The sequence below is a fragment of the Lynx rufus genome, unplaced genomic scaffold, assembly GCF_022079265.1.
Source record: "Lynx rufus isolate CCGP_SWC_20201006 ecotype Redwood Valley unplaced genomic scaffold, mLynRuf1.p SCAF_4, whole genome shotgun sequence".
Lineage (NCBI taxonomy): Eukaryota > Metazoa > Chordata > Mammalia > Carnivora > Felidae > Lynx > Lynx rufus.
Window position 1 is genome coordinate 131,158,231 of NW_025814856.1, and position 21,063 is coordinate 131,179,293.

Sequence of the window (21,063 nt, forward strand, 5' to 3'; positions counted from 1 at the left end):
TCTAAGCACTTTTGTCCTTACCCATGCCTTCAACTACTCTCCACATAGTAAGCACTCAGAAATCTGCCTCTGCAGCCTCCACGTCTCTTGTGACACTCCAGGACCGTATATCCAATGGCCTCCTAGACAGTCCCAACTCGCCAAGGACATGTCCAGCAAGCTCTTTAATCACTTGTCCCAGCCTGAACTCAACAGCTGCCCCCAGCCCAGAGCTGCTTCCTCTTCTCCCTACCCTCTCACCAGTCAGAAATCTAGCAGCTACTCCAGCACCCTCACCCTCCCCTTTCTGTTACATTCAGTCATGAAGATGAACCAATTTCCCCTCCTTCTAAATATTTTTCCTAAACTTCTAAGTTTTCCCACTACTTCCAGCCTTGTCCCAGCTCTCGAGTTGCCATTATCCATACTAATACACTGTCTGCTCAGGTCTCCAGTCTTGCCACATCCCCACCCAGCACCTCACTCCACCCCCAATCTACCCGGCACTTCGCTTTCAAGGTGACCTTTCATGTCGCTCACAATGCCGCACGTGGCATAGAAAGTATGCCCTGACCTAGCTATCCAGTTTCATCTCCTTTCACTCCTGACTTTGCCCTAATGTAACTGACCTATATATAGTTCCATGAACGCAACATGCCCCCGTAATGCCATACAACTATTCAGGCTATGAGCCCCATGTGGAAATGCTCTCTCCTGCTTGTCAACCTGCCCACTTCTACTCCGCTTTCAAGGTTCAGTTCAAAACACAACCACTGCTAAAATCTTCCCGTGACATTTCCATCAGGGATCAAGAGCTCCTGCTAGCCTTCCTTTGCACTTATACCTCCGTTATGGCAAATAGTACACAATATTTGAACTGTTGGCCAAGATGTCGACTGTCCCACTAAACTATAAGATCCTTGATCAAGGACAGTGACTTCATCTCTATAGCCTCAGCACTAGTTCAATGCACATGGCATATAGTTAAAAAAAAAAAAAATGGTTAATGACAGGACAAGAAGATCAACTGGATTTCAAGTATAGAAAAAGTCCAGATCAGGGGTTCCTGGGTGGCTCAGTTGGTTAAGCATCTGACTTCAGCTCAGGTCATGATCTTATGGTTCATGGATTCAAGCCCTGCATCGGGCTCTGTGTTGACAATGCAGAGCCTAGAGCCAGCTTCAGAATCTGTGTCTCCCTGTTTCTCAGCCCCTCCCCTGCTCACACTTTGTTTCTCTTTCAAAAATAAATAAACATTAAAAAAAAATAAAAAGAAAATTTTTAAATTTTTAAGCCAAAGAAAAAGACCAGATCTTTAGGAAGTACAGACATCTATTATTAAGTCCCACCCATTAAAAAAAAAAAATAGAAATACATGATTATTCAGGTAATAGCAAGGTAATGAAAGAAAGAAAGAAAGAAAGAAAGAAAGAAACTATAATTGGACTAAGCATCAATAAGGAGGTAAGAATCTCCAATGGAGCAGCTGACAAAAGATCAACAGAAAGGCCAGAGATAAAGGTGGTTCTTTCTAGGAGTCAAGTAATTCATCAACCTAAGTCCATGGACTGAGCAAAAACTGGCACCTTCCTCTGTGAGTTCACCACTCCTCCCTTTTGTCATTATTCTCCATAGCCTTTTCTCAGCCCCCACTACTAAATTCCAGATTCCAGGGGTAATGTCTCTCTGCTGGAGCCACAAATCCTGCCAGTGGATTATTCTGAGATCGAAGGTGGGGGTTAGGGGGTTGGTAACCTTTGTTCTTGTGGCCAGGACCGAGAGGGAAGAAATGAAACTACTATTTACTGATGGCTAATTTTGAACCAGATATTGTGCTACTTTACAAATGCTCACTAAATCTCACAATAATCATGAGCAATTATTCCATTTTACAGGTAAAGAATTTGTATCCAAGATCACAGCTAAGCAATCACAGAGCCTACTTGAAAACCCAGAAGTTATAGCATCTAGAGTATTTCTATATTCCTGACTGCCTCAAAATGAGGGATGTGGTTCCGCTATTCTAGACTGGAACTCAGAATATATTATTCTCCAAAACCCTATTATAAATGTTGGCTAGAGTCTATAGTACCACTGATACATAATGGGCATACAATGAGTTAAAATAGCTTTTTGGGGTCCTGATCTGGAAATCTAAAGTCTATTTGTTATTCAATTTCTGTAAGCACACCGTTCAACACTGCAAACAAAAATGGACTTGGAAATGAATTTCTGGAATACAAGAATATGTTTTTCCACAAAAAAATCACCAAGGATAGAAACTATTTTACCTCGTTAACTTGTAAGAGCAACAACACCAGAACACACCTGTGGGAAGTGTGCTTTTCTGACCAAGTGCCCATTTAGCGTGTGCTGTCATTTGAATAAAACATCACACTAAACCCTACAGACCAGAGCTGATGATACAGTGTCACCAACTAGAGCTGATAGGCCTCTAATCTACTGACAAAATGTACTCCTTAGCGAAGTGAAGCCAGATGTCTGGTGTAAAATCTGATGTCTGTGGACTTGTCTTTCTTGGCTTCCAGAGCTGTATTAGATACACTAAATACACAGCTTAGCTGTATATTAAACCCACAACTTGGCAAAATCATGACAGTTTGGACATGTAGCATCAGTATTTTTATTGTAATTCTTATAAACCAAAGACATTTCTGAAATAGAAATCCTAAATTTAAGCACTCAGCTAAATGCGGTGGTAGTATCTTTCCCACGTTAGGAACAGTGTCAGAGCTTTATAAACACATTTATAGAAACCCTTTCCCTTCATTTTTCAAGCTGACACTCTATAGGCATAGCTGTGGAATGATTTCATAGGGGGAATTCAAGCCACGTCAGGGGTCACTCCTTGTCCCAGAAATTCTAGGATCAGATATAACAAGTGGTGACTGTGAAAATGCAAACATCCACCTTCAGGAAAGTGAAATACGAGATACCTTACTTAAATAGCAAAGAAGATCATGAAGAATGTGATGGGTGACCAGATAAAAAAGGAGGGAAGTTAACAGTATCTATATGCCAGACGCTGTTTTTTCACACATTTTTAAATATACTCATTGTTCTGTTTTGACAGGTGAGACGTTAAGGAGCAAAGTTTTAACTGGTCCAAAGTCGCAGAGCTTATGAGATAAGAGCCAGGACTCAAGCCAATGTCTAAAAGAATCTAAAAGCCATGCCACTTCTACAGGAGGATTGGCCTGGTACACAGACAAGAACATAGAGGTAGAAGGCCAAATAGTAACATATAATCATGAAACAAATAGTTGAAGAAATAGACACAAACTGTTGAGAAGGTTCTTCTAAGAGTAGGCTCTTAAGAGACTTGCTTTCCATCTCTCATATCCCTGCAAGATTCATTTTTAACCTTATGTAACCAGAAAAAGTCATCTTCAATAAAAAATGAGGTTAAATATACCAGACACTCATACAGGTGACCAGCCTAGTACTTACTTTCTTTAAGTGAATCCCCCATAACACTCTCCATATTTTCTCATCTTACATTATCTTTATGCAACAATTCAAACCATTATCCTCATGTAATTTTTATACTGGTACAATACACTTATTACACTGGAAAATGACTATAACACTGTAACAGCACTCCAACCAGTCTTAAGGGTTAACTTGCCTCAAGCTTATGCCCTTCGTGCTTGCTGACCTAAGTCCGTTGGTCTGTAGCCAAACTAACCTACTTTCCTGGAGATTTGCAAACCGCTGGCCTTGAGGAGTGAAGAACCAAACCTTCCCAGAAGATAACACCTAATCACATTAGAAAACAGCTGCCATCGATGCCAACGAGCCTCTTCAGGGTCATGTCGACACACAACTAACCGCCTGGGCGCCAGCTTCTCCTGAATGTGGCATTCAGAATGCCCCCTCTCCCACTCTTCACGCCTTCCCCTTAAAAACTCTCCAGCTGCACCTGGACTGGGAAGATGGTCTTTGAGACATTACTCCACCATCCTCCCAGGTTGCCGGCTTCCTCAATAAAGCAATCTTTCCTTTGCCACCATCACCTGTCTCTCAAGTATTGATTTTCAAGCAGTCAGCAGCCTAACCTGAGTTCAGAACTGATTCTCTGTCCAGGAACAACACTATTCTAAAAAAGGACACAAATCACCACGTCAGTAATCCTTGAAAGTTTACCACTGAACGTGCTAGAAGGCAGAAAAATAGCACTGTCCACCCACAACACTGTATAGACTAAGCTCAATAGTATAGGGAAGGTCTTTACAATAACACTTAACTATTCTGAAAATCCACAGAAAATTGATGAAAGGCCTGCCCCAAATGGCCATCTCCAACACAGGCTCATCATTCTTACCATCCAACTTATCCATCAGTGCTCGGTCGTTTGGTAGGAAAAGATAATAAATAAATATCCACTGCACTAATGAATGAACCCATCATCCATAAACAACTATTTTCTAGTTTTTCATACATTATGTATATGGCTATCTGAGCCATATACACAGACAAGTAAGAAGGCAGGTTAAGGGTACAGGCAGGCAGGGCCAAGTTGCCACAGAAGGCAATTCTGGCTCTCCTGTGTAAGTATCCCAGAATGGTTTGCTACATTCTTGCTTGGGGCTAACCTGAATTTTAACTAACTGAAAACAGTTGTTTACATGGGACACATAGGATGCATAAGGCATCCCCAATGTTCTGAGAGGAGCTGTGTTTCATTCCAGTAAGAAGGCAGAAGGATGGCAAGTGATGGCAAGTGATTTGCACAAAAGAACCAGTGTAAGACACCACACTGAAAATCACAGCAAACCTCTGAGGGTTTCAGTGTGCTGTTTGGCCACTTTTCAGAAGGGAAGAGAGTATTTGTGAAGGGGTATCAAAGTCAAGGAAAAATGGCCCTGCCTGGTAATTTTACCCCCACGCCAAAAATCGAAAATCAAAAACAAAAACAAAAACAAAAACAAAACCTTCCTCTGTGAGCTTGAGAGAAGATCCCAAAAGAATTTCAACAGTTATGATATTGTTATTTTTACCCTTTGGCGTTCTAAAGAATTTTTACAGAAGTCTCTTAAAAAAAAAAAAATCTGTGGGTGGGTCCCTGTCAGTAATCAAGCAGGGCCATGATTGTTTAATGACTACAGTCTGGGGGATTAATCAAAGCTAGCTTAGAGAGCGCCACGGTGGGGAGGCAGACAACTGCAAGACCAACGTTCCAAAGACGGGAAGGGTAACGACAAGAAAGCTGTCGGGTCAAGTAACTAAAAGGGATCTATGCCAAGCTGTCAAGTTCCCAGCCAGCTCTACAGGCTCTAGGCCTGAGAAAACTTTCGGGTTTGGAGTGTGTGAGCCTTGAAGGTGGGCCTCGGTTTCCTGATGATAACGGTAGAATTTGGCCCCCACATCCCCCAGGGGCAGTTCTGGCTCTCGATTTTTGTCTCCCTTGCTCTTATATAGTCCTAGCTCCTTCCACCCCTGATCATTCCTTACTTACCCTTTCTCCCGTTCTTCCTCGGTGAGAAGGGGTAAGTGGTTATTTTGTGCCCTCGCCCAATTTGGCCAAAACCCTAAAAGTAAAAATGACAGAGACAGGTGCTTTAAAATCCTGATGTTGAAGCCTCAGGAACTCCCACCACCTGCCCAACACTTCAAGGCGCAGGGCAGCGCGTCCCCACAGCGCTCCCTCACGGCCAGGGCTTGGAGCCGGAGTTGTCCCCTCTGGGGGGGGGGGGGGATGACAAGGAGCGGGCGCGATTTAGGGGTGCCCACTTGGCGGGGAGGAGCTAGCCGCCTCCCGGCTACGTGTCGCCGTCGTTAGGCGCCGAGGAGCCACCATAGTTAGCCGAAAGGGTAGGCGACTGTGCCGGCCGCTGCGCGGGGCCTTAGATAAACACGCGCACGTACACATGCTCGCGACCCCACAGGACTCGCGGCCGAGCAGCTCTCAGCCTCCCAGCAATTCCCTCCCCGCCTGCAGCCGACTCCTCCGGAAAGGACCCAAGCCCGGGGGACCACCAGGGGTCGGCGGCTGCGCGCCCGCCCACCCCCGCCAGCCTCACAGAGCCCCCCGAACCGCCACCGCGCTCCCGCCCTCCGCACCCGCTGCGCAGCTCAGCCCAGGGGAAGTCCCCGCGATGGCCCCGCCCCCCACCGGCGGCAAGCTCCGCCCCCATCCCCCAGCGCGCGGGAGCTGCGCGAAGCTCCGCCCCCCGCGGAAACCCGGTGCCGCCTCCTCCCCCTCCCACCGCCCCCCGGCAGCGCAAGGCTGGGTTAGGCCCAAATCCCGGTATGGATTTGCAACGGATTAAAAAATAATACTCAGCAAGCAATAACTGAGCACTTACTCGAAGTTCTGCACCGTACTAATGGCAGAGAGGACGACAGAGAGCTGAAACTCTATGAAACTGTGTCTTCAGCACCCCCGCCTTTCAAATAGGTCAGGAAACGGAGACCCCAGAAGCGGCTTGGAGTGCACAGCTACAGTGGCAAAGAGCCTTTTGAGTGCTCCCCCTCTGGACTCCCGTTATTGCGTTTTTTCTACTAAAGTGCACACAGGGAAACTATTTCTAGGCAAGCCAAAAGGAATAATCCAAAACAGGTGGTTTACTTTGGGAAAGCTGGAATTTCATTCCTAAGCGTTTGTCTTCAACTTACAGGGTTATGACAACCCACAAAGAAAGTGGAACCTAGATCTACCAAACAGATATAAAACACTTATTCTCTCTTTTATCCCTCCCCCAATTATATGCCTTATTATTGTTGTATTTTTCATTCTTCCGAATGCTGACAAACTACTCTGTGCATTTTCAAATCATTTAATATAAATGTTACTACCAGATGCTCTGGGACTCTAGCTTAAAATTAATTCTAAAGGTTTAACAACCTACTCAGAGACTCAAACCACCTGATAACTAAAACTCCTAGAGTCTCCTGAGAATAACATTGCTTTCCTGCAAAGAGGGTATGTGCCAACTCCGTAGTTTTTCTCATTCATCACTGAAATAATTACTGTAGAGCAAGCTTTTCTCTGCCAATGCTTAAGGATTTAATTCCATGAGCACTTACCTGCATGGGAGTCCCACCTTTATCAAATAGCACTGAGAACCTATTTATAAATTGGACTAGGTCCTATTGGCATTGTGAAAATCAATAAAGGGAAACCTCACTAAAGTGGAGTTGGGAGGCTGCAGCTGTACCACCCACACCACGTCAGTTACAGATCCCAACAGAGCAATCCTCCACAGGAAAGAATCATCAACGACAGTCCTTAACAGAGAAAGTTGTACATTGCATTTCCTACCACAAATAGGCTACCTTTGCAACCCAGCCAATAAGAAACCATTACCATCCTGAACTCTTGCTTTTCTCCAGTGGACTTACATTCAAAACAACCCTTCTGACTCCTCCTTCATCATAAAATAACAATCCTCTCCTTTGTTTGTTGCATTTGCCTGTGTTTTTTGCTATAGCTTGCATATCCCAAATTGCAATTCTCTGCTATTCCTGAATAAACCATTTTTCTAACAATGTAACTGTTTTATTTTTTAGGTTAGCAGCACTAATAATTAAAAATCAATTTGGATGATTAATCAAATTAAATAGAGGGAGTTCTTGGCCATTAAGAGCTGACAGTCTGAATTGGAATGTAAATGAATAAACAATGGAGACAGGAATGTGTGATTTTTATTATAATGCAAATTAATTAACATACAAAAAGTGTTGCTAAGTATGACCAGACTTTGTCACTAAGATTCATCAAATGTGCTTAAGAACCTGAGGTCATCTGGAAAGGCTTGTGTAGTATAGCATATGATGCCAACTATAGGCCACTATGGAAAAGGTAAAACTATGGAGACAATAAAAAGATCTGTGGTTGCCAAGGGTTGAGGGGCAAGAGGGCAGGGGAGGAATAGGCAGAGCACGTAGGATTTTTAGGTCAGTGAAAATACTCTCTATGATACTATCTGGGTGACACATGGAAACCATCACTCCAGGTAACAATAATGTGTCAATGTAGGTTCATCAGTTGTAACAAATGTATCACTTTATTGCTGGAATATTGATAGTTGAGAAAGCTGTGTAAATGTGGGGTCAGGGGAGATATTAGAACTCTTTATACCTCCTGCTTAATTTTTCTGTGAAACTACACAAAAAGTAGTCTATTAAAAACGAACACCCCATTAGCTTTAAATCCATCAATTAAATTCTAAACTGAATATTTGGCTTTATGTGTGTGGTTGAAATATAATGATTTGTCTTCTTATATTAGAACAAGCCTCCATGTGGCTGGCATTAGTGTCATCAGAGAGAAAATAAACCATACATGCATTCCTAACTAAGGTACAAAATTAAGTTATGGTTAGACATGTCTAATATTCAAGGAAGTATCTAAGTAAGGTTAACCCAAAATAATTAAATTTACAAATTCTATGAATATATTTATGTTCGAATCAATTTATATTCATACAGACTTACAATTAGTAAGCAAATAGTGTGAGATATCAAAGAGGTTTTCAAACTTTCTGGTCTCAAGATCTCTTTACATTCTTAACAAGAACTTTAAAGAGCTTTTGTTTGTATGGGATATATATGTCTATATATACTGTATTAAAAATTAAGACAGAAAATTTTTAGATATTTGCTTAATTCATTTTTTAAATAATAAACTCACCACATGTTACTATAATGAGCATTTTTAAAATAATGACTCCATTTTTTAAAACTTAGAAAAAATGGATTTTACATTTTTTGCAAATCTCTTTACCATCAGTGTTAAGAGAAACAAGTGAATTTCCATATCTGCTTCTGCAGTCTGTTGTGATACGTTGTTACAGCTAAGATAGTATGAAGAAAAGCAGCACTTGCTCAAATTCATAGCTGAAAAAGGGAAGACCTTGCAAGCCTCTAAAAAGGGTCTCAGTAATCCCAAGTGTCCTCTGATCTCACTTTGAGTTGATGCCAAATAGCATTATTGCATTTATTTATTTCAATATCATGCATTTCCCACACCAGACTCTGTTAACACTTGAAATTATAGCCCTTCACTTATTCCAAGCTAAAACTCAAATTTGACAGCTCATATCAAACCATCACATTTCTAAAAGTGTTTTCAAAGCTTTTACTATACCAACTCTGACGAAATTGATATTCTTATTTGAATACATATGAAAACATTTGAGATTCCATTTATATCTGTCATTTCAAACTTTCTGGGAAATTTTGAATATAAATTATGCCACCTGGAAAAGTGAAACATTGTTGTACACTTACTAATTCAATTTTAGGTATACTTATAATGAAAAGTGTGCATTTCCTTTTATATAAATAATTTTAAAGTGAGATTAAAATAAAAATAAAACAAGCAATTACAGTTTTACTTATTACCTAAATAAATACCAGGTTCTAAAACTACTGCCTTAAAATAAAATTTTAGATAGATAAGCTTTCATTTTTAGTACAAATAAAATAATGTAATTCACTCATTTGGGGTTTTTAGATATAATTTCCAACTAAAAGAAACTAAAGAAAAAGAAACCACCTCCCCAGAGGAATGTCTAATTTCAGGTCTGGGGCAGGATATCTAGATGATAAGTGTGGAATATCTTGTGCCACGAAGACAATGAATTCATTTACAACAAATAAGGGTGTCAAAAGGTCACAGACACCAAAACTACAGAATCCCTTTGGCCAAAAATGGACAACTTGAGCACCAACAAAAATAATGAATGTAATTGTTTTAAACATATTGCATATATAAAAATCGATAAGCACTTAATGATACTCCAAAGATGACAAGCCAAACACAAGAACAACAACAACAACGACGACAACAAAAACAGAACAACTGATTGCACACTTTTGCAAGCAACTAGGGCACTATCTCCTTATTCTACAGAAAAGAAAAAGGAAAAGTATTATTACTCACCTTGCCTTTCCTGCTGAGCTGTATTTCAGAAAATCAAATAGCTGTTCAGGGGAAGGGTTTTTTTTTTGTTTTGTTTTGTTTTGTTTGATAATAAATGTGAAAGAAAAAATAGAATTGGAAAGTCGAAATTTAGCAATCCTTTGTGAAATAAATGATTCAGTCAGTAACCATCAATGGCTGAAACCATTCATGAAAGATCAATGGCATACTTTAAAACGGAGATCAGGGTGTCACTACCTCCATCTAATAATCTAAGTATTGCTACAAATGGGACTCCAGGCATTGTGTGCCTTCTGGTCTGATGTCATCTGAAGCACACAGCACCCCCATGAAGTGTTCTTGCAAACACAAAACAAAGTCAAAAACGGAATCTAATCAAGCCTTAAAACCGACTTCCTACTCACAGACTTGCAGGAAACATGAATGTTAGGGGAACAAGTTAAATGATGCCACAAAGAAAAAAAACAGATAAATCTAGAGTATAAGACAGTCTGTAAAACAACTGACGTCATCTTCACAGCAAATTAGTAAAAGCACAAAAAGGAGAGGGAAAGGATGGAGAGAAGCTCTAGATTAAAGACATGTAGCAATCAAATGTAAAGTATGAACCTTGTTTGGGTCCTGATTGAAACATCACAGCAGTAAAAAGACTTATAAGTTAATCATTGACATTTGACCGTGGACTATTGTCAGACAACATCAAAGAAATACTATTATTTTATTAGGTGTATTAATGGCATTGTGTTTATGTAAGAAAATGTCCATCATCTTTTCAGAGACATTCTAGAATATGTTGAAGTTAAATGACACACTGGCTGGTATTTGCTTTAAAATACATTTAAGAAGGAAGGAAGGAAGGAAAAAAGGAAGGAAGGAAGGAAGGAAGGAAGGAAGGAAGGAAGGAAGGAAGGAAATAAGGAAGGAGAAAAGAGAGGGCGAGGGGGGAAGGATGGAAGGAAAGATGACATAAATGTGACAAAAATTATTGTATCTGGTGATAAATGTATAGTTCATTGGACTTTTTCCTCAGCTTTCATATATGTTTGAAATTTTTCATAATACAAATTTAAAATTAAATATAAGTGACTGCTTTAGCCCAGATCTCCTAGAAAACAGTCCCTGAGAGAAAGTGTATGTGCTAAAATGTTTTGGATGCCAGAAAAACAAGAGTGAGGGGATAGGATGAGTGAGGCAGGGACAGAAGGAAGGAAAATATAGGTGTCATGTTACAAGCTGGTTATAGCTTCATAGTACAGGTGACTCTTGACAACCAAGGGGTTAGGGAGCATCAACCCTGCTGGGTCAAAAATCCGTGTATAACTTTTGACTTCCCTGAAAACTTAACTATTGATAGCCTATTAGTGACCGAAAGCCTTACCAATAACATAACCGGTTGATAAACACAAATTTTGTATATGTAATATGTATTATATTCTTACAATAAAGTAAGCTAGAGAAAAGAAAATGTTATTAAGAAAATAATAAGGGGGGCGCCTGAGTGGCTGAGTCAGTTAAGCATCCAGACTTGGCTCAGGTCATAATCTTGTGGTTCGTGAGTTGGAGCCATGTCAGGCTCTGTGCTGACAGCTCAGAGCCTGGAGCCTGCCTCAGGTTCTGTGTCTCCCTCGCTCTCCTCCCCCCTCCCCCACTCTCACTTTGTGTCTCTGTCTCTCAAAAATAAATATTTTAAAAAATTTTTTTAAAGAAAAGAATAAGGAAGGGAAAATATATTTACAGTACTGTACTGTGTAAGGGAAAAATCCACTTATAAATAGAACCATGAAATTCATATCCATGTTCCTCAAGGAGCAACTCTGTGTACAGTTGATTGCTTGGTCACACAGGGCATCTCAAGAAGGCTGTATGAAACCACCAGGCACTGTAACAGAACCATCCATCAGGAGGAGAAAAAACAAGCAGTTTTTCTCTGTTGGATTCTCCCTGCTTTCTGTCATTTATTCATCAATATTTGCTCCACAAAGTGGGGCAAGCATGTGGAAAAAAAGGTTGGGTGTGGGGGGCAAGAGAGTGGAAATAGAGAAGTGAATAACTGGGTCTCATAAAGTGACTGAGATGATTTATTATAACAATTTAGAATTTAAGCCAATCAGTGACTTTCAGGTTTCGTGAAGACTTGGCTGTTAATTTAGCTTCTTTTTTACTGGAATTCTGCTTGATCTTTTACCTCAGAAATTTTATTCAGGCCAAAGTCATTATTTTTGATTAACGAAATAACAATCACACAAATGGCTGTGGAAACTACATGTAGAGGAATGGCTCTACCATGGTGCCCAGGCAACCTTGCACACCTCCACACAGACCAGTGAGCAGGGCCTGACCACAGCTGGTCTCAGTCTTGGTGGAACGCCCTTTGATCCTCCCATAGCACAAAATCATGGGAGGCTTGTAAGGAGCTGCCACCAGCCACACAGGTCTCATTTGCCTCCCTGTCCGTCAGGAAGGCTGTCCTGAGACAGTGTCTCATTGCCTCCCGGGTCCTGATGAGGAATGAAACTTTCTACCTTGCCCTCTTAGAGCATAGCTGCAGGCTATAAAACTGCTTATCTGATGCAGAGCATTGGCTCTCAAATGAAGAGGGTCCTATCATTCATGTTAGTCAGTCATCTGGGCCCTTTCTTCAGTGTCACCCCATGTAAATGACCAGGGGAAACATACCTGTGGCTCCACTTGCTTTGGCTATCTAACTAAGTAATAAACTGTTTGAATCTGAAAACTGGCTTGTTGCTTCCTTCCTGTCTGAATCTGTCAGCCTTGCCTTGTTTTGCCTTGCCAGATTCTAAGCAGGATATTTCTACTTTGTTTAACCCCAAAGAGAGTCTTTACTCTTTGCTCTTTGCTCAGGCTGCGTTGTGGATAGTCAGCACCCAGTGCACAAACTGATCAGAAGATATGAATGATCTAGATTCACATTTTCGGAAGCAGTATTTTTTCTCTAAGTGTTGTAGGATAATTTTTGATCAACGGTCACAGAAGACTTCTTTCTCTCTGCCTTTCCTCCAAATTAATTAAAGGGATATTTGTACAAATTGGGTAAAGATTCAGACCTCCTACAACATAAAAATCAATCAGACATGTTTTCAACCCTCTATTTTCTGCTCATAGCTTGGCATTATCCATGTTGGATTTAAAGGTCTGGTGACCACTAGAATAAGAGAGAAGCATCAAAAAATTAAGCTCCATGGATGTGTCCTAGCTGCTCTTTCACATGTAGGTGACCTACCTCCTTTTTTTATATACAAGATGATTAATAATGATGCCATCCAGCTAACACTTGGCCATTCTCATGTGGTACACCAAGAGACAGGGTTCTTCTGTTCTATTATAGACACATAACAAAGCAGCAAACAGGAAAACAACAGGTGACAGCATAAAACATAAAGGCTAAAGAATAGCTCGTTTCTTTTCTTCTTTTTTCATTCCTTTCTCTTGTCATCACTTATGTAAATTATCTCTTGGGAATGGAACTGTCTAAGCCTTCCTAAATGATTCTATCTTATCAACAGTTGATCAAATCCTTACATCTATGAAGGAAGGAACAGTGACATGGAGGTCCCTGGCCTGCCTCACATTTTGTCCACGGGTTGCCTGGCATTCTAAAGTGCTAACATTTCCAATTGTTTTCATTGGCTTTCGATTGACAGTCCTGACATATCTGTAGGAATAGGTTACATTCTCTCATGAATTAGCCAGATAATGATTACAAACCAGCAACCCATAATAACTACTTGTGTAGAAACAATTCAAAATAAAACTACACACAGTAAAAATTTGTTGAAATGAAGAAAAAAAAACAAGTGTTACCCTTTTTGCTAGCTCTGAAAACTGAAAACACTGTGTTAATGGATTTAGTAGAAATAATCAATACAAAATAATTTAGCAACAACTTAAATTGCTCATGAATAAAGTATATAATTAACACATTCTCTATATTCCTTCATCTGAAAATGTCTTTATTTCTCCCTCATTCCTGAAGGATATTTTCACCAAATAGAGAATTGCCAATCCTTGTTTTTCAACACTTAAAAAATGTTGGAAAGGAAATGACCACTTCCTTCCGGACTCCATTGTTGTGAGATGAGAAATCTGCTCTCATTCAAATTGCTGTACCTCTGTAAGTACTACAGTACTTCTCTCTGGCTGCTTTCAGGATTTCTTTACTTGTCTTTAGTTTGCTGAAGTATTGGGATGTCTTGCCATGGATCTTTTTGTTTTGTTTATTTGTTTTTGATATTGTTTCTATTTAGGGTTTGCTCAACCTCTTAAATCTGCAGGATTATGTCTTTCACCAGGTTTGGGAAGTTATCAGCTATTATTTCTTCAAATACTTTACGTCTCACAATTTTCTCCTGTTCTGGAACTTCAAGGATACAAATGTTTGTTCTTTTGTTATCATCCACAGATTCCTGAGACTCCGTTCATTTTTTTTTTCTTCCAGTCTATTTTGTCTCTGTTATTCAGACTGGGTAAATTCTATTGCTCTGTCCTCAAGTTCACCAATTCATTTCCACTCTACAGATGAACCCATCTAGCAAGGTCTTTATTTTGTTATTGTGTTTTAATTCTGTAATTCCCATGTGGTTCTTTTTTTTTTAATAATTTTTATTTCTTTGCTGACATTTTCTATTTTTTCTTTTGTGTCAAGAGAATTCACAATTGTTAGCTGAACCATTTTCATGATGGCGGCTTTGAAATCTATGTCAGATCATTCCAACATCTCATTCATTTTGATTTCGACCTCTGCTGATTTTCTGTTCTCATTCAAGTTGTGATGTTCCTCGTTCTTGTGTCATGGGTAATGTTCCATTATATCCTGGATGTTGTGGCTATTATAAGTCTCTGGATTTCATTTAGTCTTTTTCAAACAAGCTGTCCCCCTGTTGAGGTATAGCAGAGGATTTTGTATGTTCTGCCTCCCCCTGAGCCCCACTGACACCACCCAGGCAGAAGTGGAGCACTCACACGTGCTGTGTCAATGTTGGCAGGTGAGGCTGATGCCATCCCAAAGGAAGTAAGACATTTACAGCTGTAGCTGCCTCTGAGTGGGGGTGCCACCAGGAAGAGGGAAAGCAGATGGCTGATTTACAACCTTTTGTTATTGCAGGACTGGGGTGGAATCTCAACTCTCAATTCTGCACTGGGCCTTGAGGACACCTCCAGAAGGAGGTAAAGTAAGCAGAGTAACAACTAGCCCTGCCTCAAGGAGTGGAGGCTCAGCAACCCACTGGGCCCTCTAACAGTGGGTGCAGGGGCTAAGGGAGAAAATGGAACGCTGACTAGACTTGATTCCCACCAGCTTGTTCAGTGTTGTTGGTGCTGCATGGGGATGGAGGCTTAGCTCCATCCCAGGCCCTGCTGACCTGGGGGGGGGGGGGAGGGGGAGGGGTGGGGACCAATTGAATGCTTGTGACAAACCTACACACTATAGCCTCACCTTATTCAGTCTGGTTGCTGCCAAGTGTGGATGTAAACTCAGCTTAATGCTAAATCCTGGTGGGGAAATGGCAAAGACCTGCCTCTGCCAGATCAGGGTTAGAAGTCAGTTCCCATTCAACCAGTCAACACCACCCTGTGTGGGAATCAGAGTGTGGCTGCCTGCTTTCAGTGAGTGGGGCAGAAAGTCAGTTTCCTCTTTGGCCTTGATAAAACCTCACGAAAGGGAAGGATGCAGTTTTTCCTTTGGTGTTTGACTGGAATAGGGCAGGTATTACCAAAAAGTTGTGGCTAAACAGGCTTTTCTTGGAAACTTTTTTTTTTTTAATGTGTCTGTTGGTACTTCAAGTTACAAGTTTCTGCAGGGCCCTGTCCAGGAAATATGGAAAGGAAACCCAGGAGACCCATTGCCATGTCAACCCTCGAGTCCTAAGGTGCACAAATAGTCCACCTCCTTTTGAACCTATAGAGTCTTCCTATGCTTGTTTGTTGAACTATGCCTCCAGTTCCTAGTTGTGAAAAGTAGGGCCTGGAAAGATTGAGGCTACTTCAATTTGGACAGAACCAGAAGTCTTTTCTATATACTTTAATAGAAGAAATGCAAAGAAGATATGAATTGTTGTGGAACATTACAACATGAAATTAGAAACTAATCTAAAATCTGAATTATCAAAAGCAGTATCAATTTCCAAAATCAAGACAAGCAGACAAAATAAGTGAATGTATACAAAGTTATGTGTGCTATAATACTCAATACCAAGATGGTTTTGGACACATTTTTAACAATTCAACAAATGTTAACACAAAATGAAAGAAAATGTTCTACATCTTAATTATTTGTTACAAAACAGGGATCAAGATTACCAGATAAGGGTGATTTTATTTTAGAAATGATAAATTTAAAAATATTTGTTACTTTTAAATATTTTTGTTAATATTTTGTCACTTTTTTCGTCAATTCTATTTGGTATTTATTTAGTGTTAATTTTCTCTTTTAATTTTTTTCTATTAAAAGATAAAGATCATTTTTTTACAATGTTGAAATATATACTGTCGTAACATGCATTTATTGTTTTGTCCTTATCATAATAGAAAACCTCTGAAACTTTTAGTACAACCCTACCATTGAAAAATGGTATACTGCTTATTATTACAGTTACCTATCATTATTAAAAACACTTAAGTGCAATAAAAAATACATAATAACTTATGATTTGAGATTTCCTGGGAACTCCTATTTTTTTTCCTGAATCATGAAGATATCTATTAGGAATTTGGAAACACTATACAAATGTGAATGCTCTTAACTGATTGCCTTATTAACAAAGACTTTTTTTTCTTATTCAATGATAAAGACTTAATCAAAATTTTTTCTCTCTCCAACTCATATGTCCAAACCTACTCGGTCATTCTAGACACTCTGATGCAGGGAAACGATGATATATGTTTAAACAGCCTAAAACGCTCAGCCTATAGCCAAAAAGGCTTAGATGAGAATTTCGTAGCTATCTTCGTATATTTCAAGGGCCGTCCTGAACAAGAGAGATTGCATTTATTCTCTGTGACCCAAGAGGATAGAATTAGGATAAATGAGATGGGAAGAAAATTTTTATTTCATATATATATCCATTTTCTAGCAACTAGAGAACTCTAAAAAGAGAACAGATTGCCTCAAGAAATAGTGATTTCCTGTCAAGGAAAAAGACCGGACAACCATTTATTGGGAATATTATCAAAGGGACTCTTAAGAGTTTATGATTCTATCTGTCTCTATTATCTCATTTTATTCTCCTAGTGAGATACATAGGACAAGTATTAAAATTGTCATTTATGGATGAGAATAACGAAATTCAGAGAGTGTATTGGTTAAGATCCTTGGTAAATTATAAAAGCAACTTGAGCTAGCATAAGCAAAAATGAAAGACGGTAGAAGATTGAGTGCTATTTCTGAGAACCCAAGGCTAGTGTAATGCAGCTGAGCTCCAGAATGGGACGGAAGGCATCTGAACTCTATGTCTTGACTCTGCTTCTCTATATAAATTGCTGTGTCCTCTATCTCTACAGATGTATTTTCTGTGCTTCCCAGCCACATGATGGGTGGAAGATATTTACTCCAAGCTCCCTAGTTTACATCTCTATTATTTAAGAAACAAGCCCAGAATGACCAGCAGTCTCAATTATTTTGATCTTTATGGTGCCAATTCATCACATCATTCTCCCTACTGATTCCTAAGCCAGTTAATAGATAGCCACAGTAAAACTGGATTGTAGATTGCGACTTGGACCTGGGGTAGAAATAGAGTTTTCTACAACTTTCCTTGAGTTGAACACACTCAGTTATGGGCAGATTACCAAGCATCAGCATTTCTTCCATCCCAGAAGCAGACCTGACCTGGTGAGCTTATCTCATGGGGGAGGCATCCAGGAAGTGAGACATGCCACTCACACAGATACAAGAAGAAAAAAAAGAGCCTGGTCAGAACATGGGCAATGACCCTTTTCCCAAACTCACTAATTAAGTGAAACATTCCACCAACTTCCACAGGGATGACACTGAAAGATGGAGAGAAGGGAAGAAATTTTCTCCACAATATATTCAAGATATTAAGAATTTCATATGATGGAGTAAGGCACAGAGATGGGAAGAGAATACCCTTCCCACAATTACCAATTTCTATCTCTGGAAATAAGAAGACCAACTGGCCCACTTCAAACCAGGTATTCATCTAGGCCAATTACGGCTCTAGCACAGTCAAGGAAAACAGATGACTGGCAGTGGGTCACCATTATGGATATGACAGGCCATTCCTGGAAAGAAAGGGGCTAGACAGATATTCCAATGGCTACACTCAGGTCATTGCATGGGCAAGGTGTCCAGGAGGTGAGCACTCTCTACTTGCACACATGTAAGAAGTACAAACACTTCTAACTCTACATTACAAAGCTATTCCTGGCATTAAGGTGCAATTACCCCATGTTCAAGTACAAATGCACACACAACCACTCACAAATGCTTCACAGTGGAAGACTACTCAAAGTAACAAATAGATAATCCATCACACACCAAAATGATGTCTGAGGGTCATTGGTCTTCTTCTATATGATTTCCACGTCATGTCCATTTACTCTTCTAAGCCAATTTTACTTCTGTTCTCATCTTACAATGAGTGGATTGAATTACAAATTTAACCACCCCCAATACAGCTAACATATGATACTGGAGGGAAATACCAATGTAGAGAAGGAGAGAAGGAGAAAACACATAGTGATTATTTACCCAGAACATGTGGTTTATTCTGCTAGTCAGTGGCAGTATGAAAAACAAATGAATCAGTGACTTATATGGGCATAATTTTGACTTAAATCCTTTGGCAAATTTCTCGGTGATCCAATGGTGAACTTCCAATTGGTGTTATTATATTTGGATTGCATTGGAAGATGTCCTAAGAGTTGAGTCTCCATTTTCTTCTGGTTTGAGTCAACTATGGGGCCCTTTTACCACATTTAGTAATTTCACTGGCACTGCAACTCCTATTATAAAGTCTTGTTGGCTGTTCATTTTGGACTCTACTTGCTAAAATCCAGCGCCACAAATCTTACTAATTCATGCACTGAAAGTGTTCCACCCTCTGAACTGAATAACCAGGACTTGGTCATTCCATTCAGGCCTCTGTTTTGTTTGCTTATTTGTTTTTGAAGCAACTCTGAAGATTCTATCATCCCTGAAACTGGCCTGAGGTGTGGTGGTCAGAGGGCCAGAATTTCTTCTTTCTATTCAGCTATGGTGTATGTCCCTGTTCTCCTATTTTATATAGGGAGAGGTACTTTGGAAGGATGAGAGTGAGGAGGTAGGGATAAGATCAGTGTTTCCCAACTTCTCTGATTCCTCCAGAATATCCTCATTTTTCTTTCCAGAATCCCAATTAGGACATTTTTCTTCTCCACAAAAAAGAGTCAAATCAAGACTTGATTACTGAAGTTCACATCTCTTTGATTTATTTCTTCATCTGAACCTCAGCAATCTGTTTGGAAGCTCAGATTTTTCTCTCTATTCTTCTAGTCATGCAAATTCAACTTGATGTTTTTTCTTGTGCTGCATCTTTTACAGACAGATAAAAAAAATCATGTATATAAATGTTTTCTACCAATGTCCCTGGTAGTTTGGTGGATAATGGTCTGAGTTCTATGACACAATAAATAAGTGTAACCAGTACCTTAATGCTGCATAAGATTGATAAATTTTTACATCAAGGCTGGGGTTGGAAGCTCCTCCCTGCATCCCTGCTCCTCCTACCCCATACCCTGCCTTGACTTTACTAATTCCATTTTTCCTGATTAAGAATGTCTTATTCAGGGGCACCTGGGTGGTTCAGTCAGTTAAGCATCCAACTTCAGCTTGGGTCATGATCTCATGGTTTTTGAGTTCGGGCCCTGCATCAGGGCCTGTGCTGACAGCTCAGAGCCTGGAGTCTGCTTCAGATTCTGTGTCTCTTTCTCTCTCCCCCACTTGTGCTCTGTATCTCAAAAATAAATAAATGTAAGAAAAAAAAAAGTCCTATTCCAGGGTGGCTGGGCGGCTCAGTGGGTTAAACATCTGACTTCAGCTCAGGTCATGATCTTGAGGTTCTTGAGTTCAAGACTTACACCTGCTTCGGATTCTGTGTCTCCCTCTCTCTCTCCCCCTACCCAGCTTGTGTGCGCGCGCTCTCTCTCTCTCTCTTTCTCAAAAATAAATAAATAATCTTAAAAAAAAAAAAGAATGTCTTATTCAAAACTCTGCCCCTGGTACCAATTTTGATTTAAACAGTAGTCTCTGTTGTCCCTAACCATATGTCACAGGAACTATCTTGAGCCTACCTAAGCAGGAAAATAATTTAAGAATAAAGAAAAGCAGTCAAGCTTAAGGAAGGAGCTGAAAATTTACGAGGTTTTTCTTCATCTCTTGCACCTTCTTCTGCATGTTTGCTTTCTTTTTCTGTCCCTGGAGATAAGCTTTCTCTGTTTTCTCATATACCAGGTACATAGTGGCCACTCAACAGCTCCCAAGTTTATATCTCTTTTATTTGACAGACGAAGGATACTATACTAAAATCAGCAGTTTCCTTTCAGCAATGTCCAAGGAGAAAATCTGATCGGCCCAGTTTATCATTGATCAGTAGTATGTGTTCAACACCCTAACATCTTTCTAATTATAGAGAATGTCATGTTAAGTGGGCAGAAATTCTAGCTCCAAGCGTCTTGGTTCCTAGAACAAAGACATAGTTAAGCTCAGCCAATGTGATGGTCTTCCCTGGAATGTTGAATCTCAACCAAGTTCTACATACAGTTTTTTTTTTCTGTACCTGTGGTACCAATGGCCTTGGCATCTAGTTCTCAAGGCAGTAATGCCAGTAGCAGCTTCCGGTTTCTGGTGATACAGTGATAACTGCTCAGCAATGACAGCAGTCACATCCTAGCCTGGTTCTCCCTGAAGCAAGACTCCGGCTGCGTTGGGTTATGGACTCCCTTAGTTACTGCTCATTGTGTTCCAAACCCAGTTTTTCAGGTCTTCTCATGGATTCCATGAGCATTCCTAAATTTTGCAATAATTATTTTTTCTTTTTAAAAATGCCAGAGTTGTTTTGTGTTGCTTACCACTAAGAACTTGCCTGTCTTACAATCAGCTATTATAGTTGGTCAGGTTCTTGTAGAGGAAACCTGATTCCCAGAGATCTACCCCTGTG

At 40.1% G+C, this 21,063-nt stretch overlaps 1 protein-coding gene across 1 annotated transcript in view; it reads right to left on the reverse strand.

Moving 5' to 3' along the window:
* The window catches only part of IMMP2L (inner mitochondrial membrane peptidase subunit 2), an 878,078-nt gene extending 872,508 nt beyond the window's left edge, over positions 1–5,570 (reverse strand). The window contains exon 1 of the mRNA XM_047094818.1: positions 5,459–5,570. The gene's annotated coding sequence lies outside the window, so the exon portion shown is untranslated. The remainder of the gene's footprint in view (positions 1–5,458) is intronic.
* Positions 5,571–21,063: the final 15,493 nt, after the last annotated feature.